The 18,389-nt window shown below is 45.2% G+C and overlaps 1 protein-coding gene across 9 annotated transcripts in view; it reads right to left on the reverse strand.

Annotated features, from left to right (window-relative positions):
- The window catches only part of Apbb2 (amyloid beta precursor protein binding family B member 2), a 318,116-nt gene extending 299,727 nt beyond the window's left edge, over window positions 1-18,389 (reverse strand). For 3 of the 9 annotated variants that reach the window (XM_027390798.2, XM_027390795.2, XM_027390797.2), the window contains exon 1: window positions 18,162-18,386. The gene's annotated coding sequence lies outside the window, so the exon portion shown is untranslated. Of the gene's footprint in view, window positions 1-18,161 lie in introns of all 9 variants that reach the window. The other 6 variants (XM_027390796.2, XM_035453338.1, XM_027390793.2 and 3 more) reach the window with 3 other exon arrangements.

Genomic DNA, 18,389 nt, shown 5'->3' on the forward strand with positions numbered 1-18,389 from the left:
TGTCATGATTACACCCATGTCCCATCTCGACTGATTTCAACTTTAAATTCTTCAGCTTGCTCTGTCCAGGGAGACATCTTCATTGTAGGCATTGTATCCCAAGAAGAAGATCTCAGGCTTTTCCCCCCTGTGTTTGCATCTTGCTTCTTCATGATGTGTGGCCAACTGAAGTCACCAGGACAGAAGCAGACCATTCTGCCCTCTCTCTAAATCTTGAGCTGCTCATCAGAGGAGAGGCTGGCTAAGCATGGAGCACACTAGTAATCCCAGCACTTGAGAGGCAGGGGCAAGTAGATCTTGGTGAGTTTTGAGGCCAGTATGGTCAATATAGAAAAGCTAGTTAGGACTGCATAGTGCGACCCTGCCTCAAAATAATAAAATAAAAGAGAGGTTGGTTACTCTTCAATTACTATGCCTGTGATGATGCCAGCTCTGTGAACATCGATGATCAACTTCACCAATGTGCCCATGCTTCTTCATAAGAGGGGACAACATTTGGGACTGTTGATGCCCTAGAATGCATCAGGTGTGACAGTTACCATCACACAACACAGAAAATAACAACTTTCTTATTATTGTCATCCTGAGAAACAACAGCCTTCAAGGAAAGACGGAAACAAAGTACTCAGCTATTTAAATAAATAGGTGTTGCTCAATTTTTTCCTTTCTTCTTTTTTTTTTTGTTTGTTTTTTGTTTTGTTTTTGTTTTTTGACAGGGTTTCTCTGTGTAGCCTTGGCTGTCCTGTGTAGACCAGGCTGGCCTCGAACTCAGAGATCTGCCTGCCTCTGCCTCCTGAGTGCTGGGATTAAAGGCATGCACCACCACTGCTCAGTGAGAGGGCTTTCCTGTTCTTTGAGAAGTCAATGTCACACCTGTACATCAGCTGGACATCCACTGTACTTTGTCCCTCTGTGAACTGTGAGAAATACATTCACCATGAATTTGGCAGTCCAGTGCTCTCCAGGCACCAGGAAAACAATAAAATATTTCTACAATGGGCTAACTCAGACTTTGGCCACTTTAACAGATTTGGGGGAAATTGCTTATCGTGTATAATTATTAACCAAACCACTATTCAGGAACTGTCTTTGACATGACTGTAAGCTGACCTCATATATAACTAACTGAAAGAAACCACGAGTCAGAGAATATCACTGGATTGAAATGAATTGCCAAATTCACACAAAGGAGTGGGGACACTGAAGTCCAGATGGGCCATCAGGTAAAACAGACATCATAGGGTCTGAACATGTCCTAAAATCAAATTCTCAACCTAAAACCCAACTTGTATGCTTGTAGTTCACTAAGTATCTTAACTCAAACACAAATGAAAGTACTAACAGGTTATTCTAAAGGGCAAAAAGAAATGGTTTTGAAAGAAACAATATGACCTCCAATTAGAAAAAGAAAAACTGAAGTAACAGCCTTCCTCTGGAGAAAACACAGAAGAGTTTAGCAAGTAAATCTGTACTGCCACTCCACAGGAAATGCAATTTTCAGACCATATTAAATTTATGGAACACTCTGAGGCTGCCAGCCATTCTCCCCTGGTAGCCAGGGCTCATCTTTTGTAATTATGCTGAGCATGTTCTCACGATACAATGTTCTGTGATTACAGAAATCCCTGATTTGTTTCTAGAGAAAACATCACAACACCAACTACATCTTTTTAAAGCATTTATTACCCTTCATAGACTGGAGAAATTTTCTTTGTTTCAAAAACCAAGGAATGGCTAGGGAGATGGCTCAGGGGATAAATCATTTTCCGCCTGCAAGCATGAAGATCAGAGTTCAGATCTCTAGCCCTCACACAAATGGCTTGCCAAACTAGCTCAATCAGCAGGCCCTGGGTTGAACAGAGAGACACTGCCTCAGTCATGATTCAGGTACCTTTCCAATGGTAAACTTGAGGTCTACACATGTGTGTACCTATAAACATGCAAATGTGAATACACCCATACATGCAAGACAAACCAACAAGTAAATCATTTTAATTTTGCAAAATTAAGGCCAGAGGGATGACTCAGAAGGTAAGGGAGTTTGTCACCAAGTCTGAGAGCCTGAGTTCAAGCCCCAGGAAACTAACAGTCCTACACACACACACACACACACACACACACACACACACACACACACACGTGCGCGCGCGTATGCATATACTAAATAAATAGGTAAATGTAATTTTGTTTTAATTAAAGAGCAAGCAGAGAGGGGCACAGTGGCTCATGCTGCTAAAGAGGCCGAGGCACTTTAAGACTGCCACAAGTTTAGGGCCAGCCTGTGTTACACAGTGAGTTCCCAGCCAGCCTGGGCAACAATGTGCAAAGGACTGCTATAAGGACATCATGCTGATCCAGTGTGACCCAGCATCAAAACCTAACCCCTAAGTCCTCCAAGCCTATGAAACCATGATCCCTGCTGGTACCACAGTGACAGTCTATCAAAGGAGAATAACAATAACAACCCAAACCAGGCAGCTCAACACAAAGCTGATCTCTGATTTCTTTCCAGGAGCCATTTTAGAAGAGCTATCCTGTGGCTGGAGAGATGGCTCAGTGATCCAGAGCACTGGCGGCTCACTCACAGGACCCAGTTTTGATTCCCAGCACCCACGCAGTAGCTCTCAACCATCAGTAACTCCAGTTCCAAGGGATCTGGAGCCCTCTTCTGGCCTCCATGGATAGGCCCAACACAAAAGTGGTGCACAGACATGCACACAGGCAAAACTCTCATACACATAAAACAATAACAAGTTATAAATAAACCTTTAGAGAGAGAGAGAGAGAGAGAGAGAGAGAGAGAGAGAGAGAGAAACTATGCTTTTGTTTTAATCATAAATAAGGATATATTGAATAAAGGGTCATCATTGGTAGCCCAGTTATAAATGTATAATCAATTCAGAAAGACTACCTCAATTGATGACTATCTGAACAATTATATATATATATATAAAAAAAAGCCAGGCAGTGGGGGTGCATGTCTTTAGTCCCAGCACTTGGGAGGCAGGCAGATCTCTGTGAGTTCAAGGCCAGCCTGGTCTACAGAGCAAGTTCCAGGACAGCCAAGGCTGTCCTATCTCAAAAAAAAAAAAAAAAAAAAAAAAAAAAAAAAATCAAAAGAGAAGCTAAGTACACTGGCCATGCTGATCACTGCTCTAGAGCAGGCATTTCACTGTGCCACAGCAAACCCGCCCACCAGCATGGTCCCTAGCTACCCAGCCAGCATCTCTCACAGGGAGAGAAACTGCAGCTTCTCCAGCTCACATTTAAACCTGGATCCACCTGCATCTAAGGCCTGTGGCTTTCTCAGAAGACCATGGGCCAAAGGGCAGGCAGCCTAGGCTCCGAGGGTACACTTGACAGAATAGATAGGAACGTGTCATAGTTTTTGAGGGCAATCCAATAAAAGTTCATTTTTACCAAATTAATCCTTCTCCAAAGGACCTCAGGGACAACATGACCACAATATGCCCCATGAGGTCACATTCAACCCACAACCCCAGACTAGTCTGGGTGAGCTGCAAAAGAAAGCTTCTGACAAGACAGAAACTTGGTGTCAAGTTCAAGTGACAAGAGAGTGCCATCTGTCCCCTCCTGGCCCTCAGAGCTTCAGGCCGAGATTCGGGCCACCCTGATGTTTGAACATGCTCCCAGGAGCATCAGTCCACGACAAGTTCATTCCTCCTCTTAATTTTAACTGCGTCACACATTTTTACATGGAATTAAGTACATTCACACTGCTGTGCAACTAACACCGGCATCCATTCTCTGAACTTTTCTCCCCAAATGGAACCTTGGTCCCACAAAACAGCAACTTTCAGCAGCCCTGGCAACCACCAGTCTTGCTTCTGCCTCTGTGAGTTGACTACTCTAGGAGCTTCTGGGAATGGCAACCATAAACCTTTGTGTGTAGCTTATTTCACTTAGCATAATGCTAGCTCTTTGAGTCCCAATTCGTCTCCAAGACGCAATCCTGACCACATACCTTTCAGATGAAACAAGGAGGGACATGTGATAATAATTTTACTCCTTTGCTCACTGCCAAAGGGTACAAAAGCTAGGGAAGGAAAAGACAGAAAGGCCACAAAATCAGTCACTATCCTTCTTAGAGACTGACTGTACTTCTGAGTCTGTCCACTCTCTCCTACCGTTGGCTTTATGCAAACAAATTGTTAGCAGTTACATCACCTTGGAGCATTCACATGGGGACATCACATCACATTCTTTAACATAAGCATCTATCAAAGAGGCACAAGGCCAAGCATTTGGAAATTAATCCCAAGGTCAACATGAAGGAAAAATAAAGGTGTTTTCATGAAAACCTGTACCCACCCCACTCTCCTATTACACATCCTTAAGTTTCCCTCTGATCGCAGGAAACTGTTCTTGGCAAGACATCATGGTATTGTTAAACAGCTAGTGCTGCAGAAGGAAGGCAATACCGTCACAAATGTTCATCCAGGAACAAATGTTAAGCAAAAATTTATATAAACTCCGAATGCAGCCATCCATCCTCCTCTTATCTCTCCCAAAGGGAAACAGCACAACCCCACAGAATGGAAATTCTGCTTTCTTAGAGGAATAAAAATAATAATGCCACAAATCAATGATCTCTAAGGCCTTTTTGTTGTTGTTGTTTCTTTCTTTGTTGTAATTCCCATGTCCTCAGAACCAAGAGAGAGACAAAAAAGATAAAAATTCAATGAAATGCCATGCCATACCTTATTAAAAAAAAAAAAAAAAGAAAGAAAGAAAAGAAAAAAAAACAGTAGGATTTGTAGGCCTGGTACAGTGCGGTGGTTGACATGGAACTGAAACTAGACGCAGCAGGAGATGACTTGGATCCGTGAGACAATGATCCGTGAGTGGATGGAATGCAGGACTTCCTGTATTTATTTTAGTAGAAATAACCTCGAGTCCTGCAGGGAGAAGTCATTTTTAGAAAATGACACTGACCCCATTGCTACGCCCCTGCACAGCAGAGGTTCCGTTTTACTGCATCACTGCTCATGTTCTTCCTGCCTGCATCAGTGGAATACATTAAATGTGAAGGCAACGGAGTTTTCCTTGGAGCTTTAGGACATGGGGACCCGTCCATCGTAATGGTCTCCAGTACCATCACCCTGCCTGGCAGATTCCCCGATCTCTTCAGGAGCACACAGTATGGAAACACATCTCAACTAGGGACCCGAGAACACAACCCATCTAAACCCAAAAGCCCTGGACTAAGGGAGCCTACCTGCCCCACTCACCCTGCCCTGCTTAGGCTGTTTCTCTGGTTGTTCTCTCCACTTCTAGCTCCTTTCATTCCTCTCCACGAAAAATCCCACTGCACCTTTCTGGAAATTACTCTAAACAGAGGAGAAGGCAGCACAGATAGAAGACTCTCCGCCCGTGTGATAGCTGAGTCAAATGAGTCAAATATTAGGGTTAGCTAATGTAGCCCAGGCTGCCCTGTAACTCTTAATCATCCTGCCTCAGTCTCCCAACTACTGGGATCACTTATAGGTATCAAGCTCTCCCTTAACTACTGTACCTTAACATATGCTCCTTTTCAGACTCTGCTGGGAGATCCCTCACAAAGGAACAGTTTTGGCAAGCTCACCCCTCCCTGTTCCCTTCTGAGTTTGCTATGCCAAAGAACCATATCAGAAAATAAATCTCTTTGAAATGGCTGAACTAGATCACCTGTAGTGTAATTTCAAGAAAAACCAAATTAAACATACCTCAACTAAAAGAATATCTAAAAGCCCGTACAGCCCGTGGCTGACTGTAATGCTGGCACTCAGTAAGCTGAGGTTTGGAGATAAGAGTTTAACATAGTTAAATTCAAGCCAACCTTGGCTATGCAGCTCTGAGGAAGTGGAGGGGGGAAGGGGTTGGAAAGGGAAAGGGAAGGGAAGGGAAGGGAGGGGAGGGGAGTCGGAGGGGGAAGGGAAGGAGAGACAAAAGGAGAGGGGGAGGGTATAGAATAGACAGAATGGGAAAAAAAGATTACTTCTCTCAAACTTAATGCTCATCCTTGGAAATCCATGGTCGGACACTTCCTCTCCACCTTTGTTCCCTTAGTCAGTTAACATCCAAGCAGTGTCTGCATTTCCAGAAAATGAAATGACATCATAATGTCCACAATTGAAGTCAAAACCTACACTCTGTTAAACCAGGGAAGGCAAAAGCATGTGAGAGATGGGTTTTTTTTCTATCAAAGGTAGTGAGTCCAGCAAGGACTGATATTTCCTGAACCTTTCTTCTCCTTTCCCTTTACATTGCCAGTCTGATCAAACCGTGAAGCTGAGCTCCCACAGATGAGATTCTGTCACCACCTACATCAGGGATACAAGACACAATCTATCTTGGCCAAAAGTGTTTGCTAGCCATATCTGAGTTCTGGTGACTCTTTTCACAATAGAATTGTCCTGCCCAGTTACTTTCACTTTGTTCATATGTTCCTTTGTGTGACACCAAGATTACCATTTTGTTTCTAACAAGCATGTGCTAAAACGGCCTATTTTAGAAGTCATGGAAGCAGTATTAGGGCTGAGTCCCAGGCAGCAGGTACCATAACAAGGTGAGAACAATGTTTGCAAGACTGTAGGTGCACTAGGGAGCCCTTCTGAACCATACTCCTGGCCTGGAATGGTTGCTCTCCATATCACACTGCTCTCCCATTTGGCTTTGCTTGTGCATTCTTTCAAATTTACATTATATATATTCATTATACATGGTATTGTGTTGCAGAAACATGCCAGGCTCTTGACATGGCTCTCATTGCCTGTCACTCAGGACATAGAATGTCACCACTCACACCACCTGATCTACTAAAGGGACTCTAGGCTCTCCAATCTCATCACTTTTCCATTTCACAGCATCTCTCACCAATATGTTAGAGTAGAAAAAAAAAAAAAAACTCCTAGTCAAGAAAATAAAATGTCTTGGATAGAAACCTAACTTCTCAAGGGGACTACTTTAATCCCCTTGGCTAAAGGACCTGGGAAAGAGCTGAATGATCAATAGCAAGGCGGGAAAAGGTTAGGTGGGACTTCCAGGCAGGTCAGAGAGAGAAGACAACCTGAGAAATCTAGGTCCAGGAGAGAAGCCAGAGGACATGAAGAGAAAAGAGGGCAGGCAAGATGGAAGAGAGGTAATGCCACATGGTAGAACATAGATTAATATAAATCGGTTCATTTAAGTTATAAGAGTTAGTTAGGAACAAGCCTAAGCTATAGGTCAAGCTTTCAAAATTAATAATAATTCTCTGTGTTGCTTTATGTGAGCTGGCGGTCCAAAGAAAACTCAGTCTACAATGTGGCTTGTCAGCCACGTGTCTGACCTGCCTTCCAGTTTAAACAGCATGGCTTCTTCCCTTCTCTTCTCCAGGCAGCAGCTGAAGTTTACAGCTTGCCTGACCTGGGGCTTTTCTATTACTGTCTGATAAAATTGTCCTTTGCTTCTATTTGAGTTCACTTTTAAATTCTCTTACCGATGCAACAATGACCACCAACAGGTGACACTGATTTCTCCTGTATCAAAAAGAGGAGCACAGGTTCCATCCTCGCTCAAAGGGCCTACTGTGAAAACACATGTTCAATAATAAACACATAAGTGAATGAAATGCTTTAGTAGCCCTTCCTCTCTCACTCGCCCACAGAAATGATGACTTAAGCATCTGGTTATATGGCCTCAGTTAAATATGACTAATTTCAATTCAGTATGATCTAGTGGTTTTGTTTGTAAATAAAAGGGCGATGTCTATGTTATTTTATTTGCTAAATTGAATGCCCTCTGCTTTTCTTTTAAACACATTTTATTTCTACATTGGTCACATGGAAGAAGTACAAGAAAACTATGTTCAAGAAACAATGATGGGCTCTCTCTCCAAATCATTCTAGAATTTAGAACAACTGGGGAAAAAAGACTTACATGTAGATTCATACTGACCTCATAACATCAGAATATACTGCCTATGAATTCTCAGGAGGAGGAGGAGAGAAGAAGGAAGAGGAAGAGGAAAAAAAAACAGATGCAGAAAATGTGTTCTGGGGTATATTTATTAAATCCTGAAATAACAGAAACTTTTTCATTCTTAAGGCTACTGTTCAACAATATACATTAATCCCCAAGGGCTTCCCAACACTGGGAACTCAAATATAAAGGAACTCAGAGCCATTCACAAGGATCCATAGACTAGTACAGAAGCCAGAGAGAGTGTGGGTCTAGATGAAGGGTGATGGACTTAGGGTGTGAGAAAACCCCAGTGGGAGCAAGGAGAAGAACCCCTGAACCCTGACCTGGGTGATCATGCATACCAGTGACTTTCCAGGTGTGTCTCCAACCCAACAGCATAGATGGGGAATCATTACAAATGCAGACTTTCAACAAGCCACACCACAGAACAGGGAACTCTAGGGCTAGGGCCAGCAAGATGTGTTTTCACAAGCCCAGGGGTAACTCTGATGCACAATGAGGTGGGCACTGAGTAAGTGAATTATTGTAGGAGGACTGACATCAGACAGATGAAGAACAGTCCATTAGGGATGAATACAGGCAACAGAAGCCCTCTGTCCAAAGCCAAAGAACGCATAGCACCTTGTACGAACAGTAGCGTGCAAGCCCAGGGCAAGGCAGGGAAAGCAGATAAGCCAGAGTGTTGGGTGCCATGCCACAAAGCTGGACTTTCAGCCTGCAGACAGCAAGGAGTCCCTAGAGGGGCAGAATGGGCATGCCCTCACCTGCAGAGGATTTCAGAAACAGCACAGAGGAGAAATGAGCAGGAGACTTGGAGAATGACTGTAAACTCTAAAGAGAGAGTCAACAGTGGTGGGAAGAAACTGGAGGCCGTGGGGAGTGGCAGGGCTCCATGCAAGGGTTGGAGATAAGTGGTGATTTAAACAGCAGAGATGTTGGGTGGCAGGAGCACTGTGGAATAGTCTGAGCCGAGACTTGCCTGACACCTGAAACCCAAAGTAGGCAGTGGTCTGGGAAGCAGAGCGCTTCCCTGCTGATAATGCCATCATGCTGGCATGCTGGCTTGTCACAGGTTCTTCAGCTGTCAGCTTTTTTCTCTAAGTGAGAGTTCTCAACAGGCAGAACAGCCATCCTGGTCAGGTTCAACACAGGGCACTAGGATCTGTACCTAGCTTCTGGGTACAGAGCAGAGATGCAAGCTAAGAAGTCAATACTCTCATTCAGGAGAAGACAAGTGTCATGGGGAAGGAATTAGAAAAGTGCCTTAGTAAGCACGCCTTTAACCCCAGCACTTGGGGGGCAGAGGCAGGCGGATCTCTGTGAGTTCGAGACCAGCCTGGTCTGCAAGAGCTAGTTCCAGGACAGCCTTCAAAGCCACAGAGAAACCCTGTCTCGAAACAACACCCTCCCCAAAAAGTGCCTTAGTGTGATGATGTAAATGAGGATGGCCCCCATAGGCTCATATATTTGAATACTTGGTCCTTGGTTGGTAAAACTGTTGGGAAGGATTAGGAGGTATGGCCTCGTTGGGGATAAACTTTAAGGTTTCAGAAGCCTATGCCAGGCCCAATGCCTGTATATTTCTATTTCTCTGTCTCACTCTGTGTGTGTCTCTCTCTCTTTGTCTCTGTCTCTCTCTCTGCTTTCATCTTGCAGATAAAATATAAGCTCTCAGCTACTGCTCCAGCACGCCATGCCTGCCTGCCTGCTGCCATGCTCCCCACCATGACAATAATGGACTAACCCTCCAAACTATAAGCAAGCCCCCATTAAATGCTTTCTTTTATAAGTTGCTTTGGTCATGGTGTCTCTTCACTGCAACAGACACTATTTTTTTTTTTACATTCTCTGTAGTCTGTTGACAGCAGCATCTAAAACCCAAAACTCTTGTTATGAAAATTCAAAGGTAATTTGATCCATTAAATGGAGTCCACAAAGTCTCATCTCCCTGTAGAAAGGGCTCTGAACACTTTGCCAACGTGAATATAAGACACAGTTCTAGGCCACGAAGACAAAGCCACCTAACTGAGATGACAAGCTAGCTTTCCTCTATTTCTATTTTTGGAATAACCGTAAAGCAGAGAGTGGAGATGTTTCAAATCTGATAGAAGTCTGTGTCTTTGCTTTGATTTTCAGAAATGATTCCTGGCAGGCAAATAATGTTGTGACCCAATTACTGGATATTTTGGAAGTAGGAGGCACTTAGCTTGGGTGCAGAGGGAAGAGATACAAGCAGGCACTACCACCTGCCTCCCACTTTTCAAATCTCAGGGCGGAGGATGCAATGACAATCAGGAAGCAATTGCAACAGCTCCCCCTGACCTGCTTCCCGCTTTCTCACCATTCCCAAAATAGACAGAGCTAAGGAAAATCATAAATATCACTCTCAGCCCTCTAGGGGAAGGTTTGGCAAGGGCATAAATTCGGGTCCATGGGAAAAAAGGGATGAAAGATGAAGCTACTGAGAGCCCTAGAACCAAGGGGGCGGGGACAATGAGAGAGCATGGACTGAAAGAAACACATAGCCAATTCTTACACCAAAGTACACCCAAGGGGTAGGCTAGGGGTTCCCCAAATTGAGTTCTTGAGTCAAAAGGCAAATTGGTAAACCAAGAGTAATAATAATGGTTAGGGTCTTGCTGCCTTCCAAGTGGTGGCCTAAGTAAGCCCTTAACCCCTAGTAACTCCTGAGATCCTCAGAACCATGTTTCAAATACATCTTTAGCTTTTTTGTTTGCAGGTGAGGACAGGGAGGCATTTTGTAATTATGACATCCAACTACAATTCTATCATCGGTGGACATGTGGCTACAACATGACAAAGTGATACCAAGACCCTAAGAGTATGATTTTTCAACACCAAGCCCCAGTACTCTCTCAGGGCAAGTATGCCCTATGCACTGTACGCTGGCCGATGGCATCCCTGACCACTATCTGCAAAGGCCAGTAGTTCTCTCTCAAGAGTCAAGAAATAATGCCTCCGGGCAGTGCCAAATGTGTCCTGCAGGGCAAAAGTCATACACACACACACACACACACACACACACACACACACACACACACACACACAAGAAGGTTCTCCAGAGATCTGAACGGCCGGCTACATTTCTACCTTCACAGTAGGATCCTGGTGGTAGCAAAGGAGATGGCCTCCAAGTGTACCAGGGAGCTGAGGGTGAAGAAGGAGCCAGGAAAAGGCTTCTGCAATGGGGACTTTCACAGAGGCCATTTGTCACAGCTCCTCTTCCATGTAGCAACCCCAACACTGTAAAGGAATGTCAGCTTCCTTTCTTGTCACTCCTGTAAAACCCCAGGCAGGCCTCCACTGCAGCACCCTGCCACCAAAGCTCTGGCACATTCCTCCGTCTCCCTGGACTTGGCACAATGCCTGGCACCAACTCTGCATTCAATAATCATTTGTTGCACAAAGGAATGAACACGTGAAACCGAGGCTTCTGGGTGTCACCAAAAGTCTCTCTTCAATAATGACATATAAAGACATATATGAAAACTTGTTCCTTGGGGAGGAACCAAAGTTCTGTTCTAACAGCAGGAAGAGTCTCGGCTCAGCAGTGCTTCCCATGGAATCTATGCCCGGTAACTGAGTATTCTCATCAGGCCTCAGCCATGGTCACAAATTACATCACATTAGCCCACCAAGAATGAAACAACCCAGGAAGCCTAACTCGTGCTCGGTTGCCCTTCCAACCTATAGACAGTACTGCCCAGCAACACACAGTACTTACACCTACAGACAGTTACTGTCCAGCAATGCAAGATAATGTAGAAGGTAGCCTGGCCCTTGCCTAGAACAAAAGTCTACTGAACAAACTAAACAAAGACCCCCAAATCAAGAACACAGCCAGCAGCAAAGAACAAGCAGGATGTCCAAGGAAAACACACCATCTCTCAGGGTGTCAAGCCAAGGCCACAGGAGCCAGAACCTCAAGTCAGCCTTGGGCCTGCTGAGGAGGCCCTGAAACCCTCATCCAACAACTGAGTCTCCCAGCATCTGCATATGACAACTATCAGATTCCCCTGTGTTTTATTATTGTATTTTATTTGATTTTTGATCTTTTGAGGCAGGGTTTCTCTGTGTAGCTCTGGCTGTCCTGGAACTTGCTCTGTAGACCAGGCTGGCCTGGAACTCACAGAGATCCTCCTGCCTCCCGAGTACTGTGATTAAAGGTGTGCACCACCATTGCCAGGCTTTCCCCTGTATTTTATACAGAAGGAATCTCTTCTGGAATCTATCCAGAGAGTCAACAGAGAAACGTGGTTTCCAACATGCCTGGAAATCACATCTGGATGCTGCTAGTCTCTTGAGGAGACCTGAGAGACCTGAGAGGAGAGAACTGTACCAACAGGTAGATGCTGGTTAACTGTGGGCTTTGAAAACAGCTGAAAGGTAAAATTAGCTAGGTTGGCTGGTCAGCAAGCCCCAAGGATCTCCCTGTATCTTCCTCTCCCAAGCTGGGATTACAGGCACAATGCCTAGCTCTTACTGGGTGCTGGGAATTGAACTCGGGTCCTTGCACTTGGGTGGCAAGTACTCTACTGACTGGGCCTTCTTTCCAGGCCCACTAAGCACAAATTTCTAAAGTGTTACTTGAAACATTACTTACTTTGTAAAACTATTATTTCAAACCTAGAAACTTTTTTCTCCCCCTGACCTCATTCCAGTAGTAACACCACCACCAAAGAAAAGGTGAAAAACAGCAATTCTTAAGCTTCCTCTAGCCATCTCAGACTCATTCTGGAGGGCACAGTAGCATGGGGGCCCACACTAAGAAGACTATTAAGCAATTCTTGATTTCAGTTGTCTCAATTCCAACAGCAATTCCTAGAACCACCATCTCCAAATTGCAAAAGCATGTTGTTCTGCCAGAAAGAGGTCTGCATGCAAAGAAACAAATGCCAAGTTACATCTCCAGGCCTGCCTGCTGAATTCACGTTTCAGCCATTCACCCTGTCTGCTCTCACAGGCCCTCGTCTTTCATCTTGGCACTCTGCTTGTCATTCTTGGGCTATAATTCAAAAATACTTATTGGTTCCCAGGGCACTTTCAAAATGAGTTCCTTCACAGCTCCTGGGACTTTGGGTGACACTACATTCCTGGAAGGCCCAGGGCTCCATGGACCCAGCAGTCCACCCACAAGTTCTCCGTGTTGGTCTGGCTTCACTACTAACTCAATCCCAAGGGCAGAGCTCTGCATCTCAGGACCAGATTCCCAGACTTAGCAATTTCATGGACCATTAAGCTGCCAAATGAAAATATTCCCATCTCTCCACAAAGAATTCTTACCCCAAAACTAGAAGGGTATAATCTCAAAGAAAAGGAGCACTTCTTGTCATCCGAAAGCCAATGAAATACTGGCTCCACCATCATCATTATCATTGCAGGAAGGACGAAGAAAATGTCACTGACAGACTCTCAGCCCTCGGGCTTGCACTGTGCTTTGCATACACACAAAACATTCACTTTTACAATGCATACAAATTAAGATCTGATTTCTAGGGTAGTGGATTGGAAATGCTACATCCTGTCCCATCAGTCATGCCAAGCCTTCCTTCCCCAGCAAAGGAACTCGCCCTTCCTCTCCAGAACTCCACAAAGTCCCTCCAGTTGCATCCTCCTAAATGCATGCTCCTCCTTCCAGCTCAGTTCAAAACTCTGCATTTTTTAGACAACTAAAAATAACAAAGCCACACTTCCTCCCACTCCAAGCATTCCTGAAGCATACTTGCCAATACAGCTAAACTTCAGAAACTCCAGGTACTGCCCAGCAGGCAAAATCCTGCAGCATCCACGAGAGGCAAGGGAAACAATGGCTAACTTCCTAACCGTCCCAAGTCATTAACATAAAGAAAACCTTTAATGCATATTTCCACCTCATTATTCTTCTCTATGTTTTCTCTCCTTTGTCTCTGTGAACCCATGCATTTTATACATTTTATATGCCAGGAAATTATACATTGGGATTTTCCCCCCTTTAATTCTTTCTTGTTCTGTTTCGTCTGTGTCTTTTGTTGTTAGTTAATTAGTAAGTTAGTGTGCTGACCTCCCATGGCTTTAACCAGATCCAGGCTCCCCAGTCTTCACCACATGGCGATGAGTTACCTCCTTTCCCCTACTTTCTGTTCTTACAGCTCTCTTCCTGTGTTTGCAGTTCCAGCCTTGCTACTTGCAGGGGTCCAGACCCTGACCTCCCAGTGAAGGCTAGAGGCATTGGTGCCACGTCCTCACTGTTCTTTAAGTAGTGCAATAACTCTGGCTACTCTCTCCTGTCTCAGTTAATTTTGTGAGTATTCTGAAAGCAATGCACACATAACCCAGAACAGGACTGGTCCCCATGCTCTCTGTCCCATCATCATCTAGCTGGTACTCCTGCTACTATAGCAGCCGACCATAAACACCTGTACAAGCCAGTAAAGATGCTCACATTAAATGACAGTGACAATCAATTCCTAAGGCCAAGAGCTGCAACTCTCATTAAGAGCAGAAGGTGAAGGACAAAACATAGAAAAGACTGCTAAAATCCTGCAAGACAGATCCCAGCAACCAAGACTCAGAATGCTTCCTCTGCGGCTAGTGGGATGCTCTAAGATGACCTGAGAGCCTAAAGGAAGAAAGTCTCTCTTCAGAAGATGGTACAAAAATTTCCAAAGCTAATACATTTTAGTCAAGCCTAATCCCAGCTCGGTCTTCTATCCAGAAAGACACAAGTACACACAGTTCAACTGTGACAACTATTTTGTAGCAAAGGAGAAACTCAATGAGTGGCAGGAACTGACCAAAGAGGAAGGATATTAGACAAAACAAGGACAGGACAGGCTCTGAGAAGCCCAAGATCAGCCTCTATGCTCTACACATATTCCTCCCTCCTTGAATGGCTGTATTATAGACCTCTGGACCAGGGGACATATTCTACTGCAAATCTCACTTTACAAATGGGGAAACCGAGGCCCCGAGATGTGAACTGACTTCTCCAAGTCACAGGGTGAGTTGGAGTAAAAGAGGCCCTGCTTGGTGGTCTTTCTATCAAATCCTACTAGACCCTTAATTATAGAGCTGCCACTCTGCCTCTGACAAGCCATTACAGCTGCAAAACATGCCATCAACAATAACGTCACGAAGAATGTACACTAATAACACTCCAAAATGGGTAATTCGGGCTTATCATCTCTAGATTTAATTCTATTTGCTGGTACTACAACACTGCAAATAAATGAACACAAAACAATCTTAACATACATACAGAAGCGCTGTATAAGCATACACATCAATTTGAAGGCATGCTATTCTAATCAAACCTAATCCTAAACAACAAATCAAAGATGTTTTCCAAGATAATGCTTAGGGGATAATAACAGAACACACAGAAATATTCTCCTATGAGAGAAAACTTTGCAGTGAATATGCTGTGGGATCATAAATCTCCACCTCTTAGAGGAGTTTTCTGGGACTTATGACATTTATGTCAAGGCACCATCAGATCTGAGTTTAAGTCCCTAGACCAATCACTAAAGTCAGGCATGGTAACACAGTATTCCTACTGTGTAATGAAAGGTGGCAACAGGATAATCCCCCAAGGCTCTCGGGCCAGTTAGCCTGGCATACATAGAAGCCAACAGTGAAGAAGAAACTTTGTCTCAAAACAGGTGAAAGTACCAGGATCTACATCAAAGGGCCCTCTGACCATCACATATGCACTAGACAAGTAAAGTTCCAACACATACACATAAATGCATGCACCCATACATCACATACAAGACACTGTATGTAAAGAGCTTAATATCTGTCTTGTCGTGTAATAGCTATGTAAATGCTAGTTTCCTTAACCCAGGGAGAGTAAGAATCACCCACAAAATTGGTATAACTTAATACAACACTTTCCTAAAACTCATCCTAGGTGCCTTGTCACTGTAAGTAGCTGTCAGTGTCAAAGAACTGTAGTATTTCTCTGAATACTTAAGGTGTCATATCACAAAGATATTGTCTATCTTAAAGGTGTGGGGGAGAACAGAAAGCTATTAAGATTCCATTTCTCTTAGATACATTTAGATACCAACTAGTTGGGGTAAGCAACAGATCACAAATCTAATAATCATGGGAAGGGTTTCAAGTGTTGATTCCTGCTGTAACAGAAATAGAATCCAATGTTTGTTTGCTGTTTCTCCTCTGGCACAAAAAGTCCTCAGAAAATAGAAACATGACATACAAAATAATGGTTCTAAAATATTGTTTGCACACATATGTTCTTATAATATTTGTGTTTCCCTGAATAATGTTGTAGTCTGTGTTCATATTTCTAAAACAAAATGTAAAACACTCCCCTGTCACACTGTAGATTCTCAAACCATTTCAACTACTACTCTATGAAGTTTCAGGAAGCAGGATTTAGCTGGCTCCTTAAAGGTATAGTTTAGAGTATCCATTGAAGGATGAAATACAGTGTAAGAGAACATCAGCACTTTCACCAGAAAAGGGTCTCAACCCGAGTCCTTTCTCAAATGCTCTGAGCAAGTGTGGCATGTGGCCTTCCATTTCTGGGAACTCTCTGAAGGGGTCTACTAATCTAGCACACCAAGTTAAAAAGGGTGGTGGTGACATCTTGCACCTATGGAACGACTCCCACCCCCTCCCCCCACACTCCACAGACGGGACCACTCTGCACTCCTGCTGCCCACACTCTCATCATATTTCTGCCTGCCTCGGGGGAGTGGGGTCCCCATCCTCAGGACAAATACCACCATCTTTCCAAACAGGTGCCATTTCTAAGATTCTGCTAAGCGTCTCCAAACTGTTGGGCAAATTCTGCTTTCAAGGTACAAAAAGAAAACAAGACAAAGCCTGTTCCTAAGTCCATTTAAAAAACAAAAAAAAAACAAAACCCTCAAGTGTCCTGTTCATGCAAGGTCAGCCATACAAATTAAGATCTACCATGGATCTGTAATATCATGACAAGAAAGAAAAAAAGATTTAAGAGACCAAATCCTAAAACAACTGAACACCTGCCATAATTCTTAAGTCAGTGAAATGAAGAAACAAATAACAAAAAGGCAGCATCACAAAGTTTCTTATTTCTTGAAAAATTAAGATGACATTGCTGATGTTATCATTTTATGATGCTGTCTTATGACTTTCATTTAAGTCATCCAACAGGCACAATGCAAAGCCAGTGACAGGACTTTTTAAAACTGCCCCCTTTAAGAGCCCACTGGGCTTCCAACACTGACCTAATTCTCTCCACATGAGCCCTCTCCAACCACTCAGTTCATCCCCAAACGATCAGGACAGTCGTGGCTGTACAGAACCTGGCTACAAAATCGGTCCCAATTCTCCATCTGATTTCTCCAATTTCTTTTTCTTTAAAGCCCCACACTCCCCTAGCCTTTTGCGCCTGACCTCCTGTTTCCAGACCTCTCCACCAACGATGTGGAGGGACCACCTCTCATTGTTTCTCCAGGACTCCGCATCCCTCCCTCCTCCCAGCTAGTTTTCGCCGCACAAATGTCATTTCTGGCGTATGAGCCACCATTCCTCCCAGCGGACAGCAGTGGGACGTTCGGGACCCCGATGACCGGCTTCCCTGATCCAGCCCTCGGCACACAGCCATTTTCGAGTTTAAACGCTCTCTGCTTTGCAGAAGGGACAGGAACTTTGCCCCCTTCTCCTCTCGGGGCAGCTGGGCTCTCTGCACCCCTGGAGTCGCTGGCCAGGTCTCTGAATCTCCTGCAAGAGCGCGCCGCCGGGCGGGCAGGCCGGTTCCAGGGGAAGGGGGCGTGCGCTGCTCGTCTCCCGCTCCCACCCGCACTTTGCCCTCCGCAATCTTCGCCTGGGCACAGTCCCGCGACCCAGTGTCCTCGCCCCTACCCTGACGAGCCCCAGCTGCGGATGGGAGTGAAGGAGCAATGGGAGTGACGGGGCGAGCCCGCAGCTAGAGCACCGGCCCTGCGGCGCGGGCGCGGGGTGCGCGGGACTCCGCAGCGGGCGCCTGCTGCAGATGCAGCGGCAGCTGCTGCAGCTGGGGCTGCGGCTGGGCGGCCGGCGTTGACCGCAAGAAACCGAGCGGCAGCCGCGGAGGCAACAAGCAGCCAGGCTCGCCGGCTGCCGGGCTCCCGCGCCGCACTCCGGGCCACCCCCCGCCTGCCCTGGATCACCCGGCTGAAAGCATGGAGGAAAGAGGGGCTCACCGGCGCAGCGCGACGCTCGATCGGCTCCGGCTTCTAGGTCTCGCAGTCCGCTGAGCGCCCGGATCAGCTGCGGGCAGGAGCACGCGAGCTTCCTACTTAGAGCAGCACTGGCTCCGGCGACTGAGCATGCCCAGTGCGGCTCCGCGAGGCCCGCGCTGGGAGCAGCAACGGCGACCAGATTCCACTTCTCCAGGCTTTGGCGGCGGCTGCGCGAGGAAAGGCTCTGAG

The sequence above is a fragment of the Cricetulus griseus genome (assembly GCF_003668045.3).
Source record: "Cricetulus griseus strain 17A/GY chromosome 1 unlocalized genomic scaffold, alternate assembly CriGri-PICRH-1.0 chr1_1, whole genome shotgun sequence".
NCBI classification, from domain to species: Eukaryota; Metazoa; Chordata; class Mammalia; order Rodentia; family Cricetidae; genus Cricetulus; species Cricetulus griseus.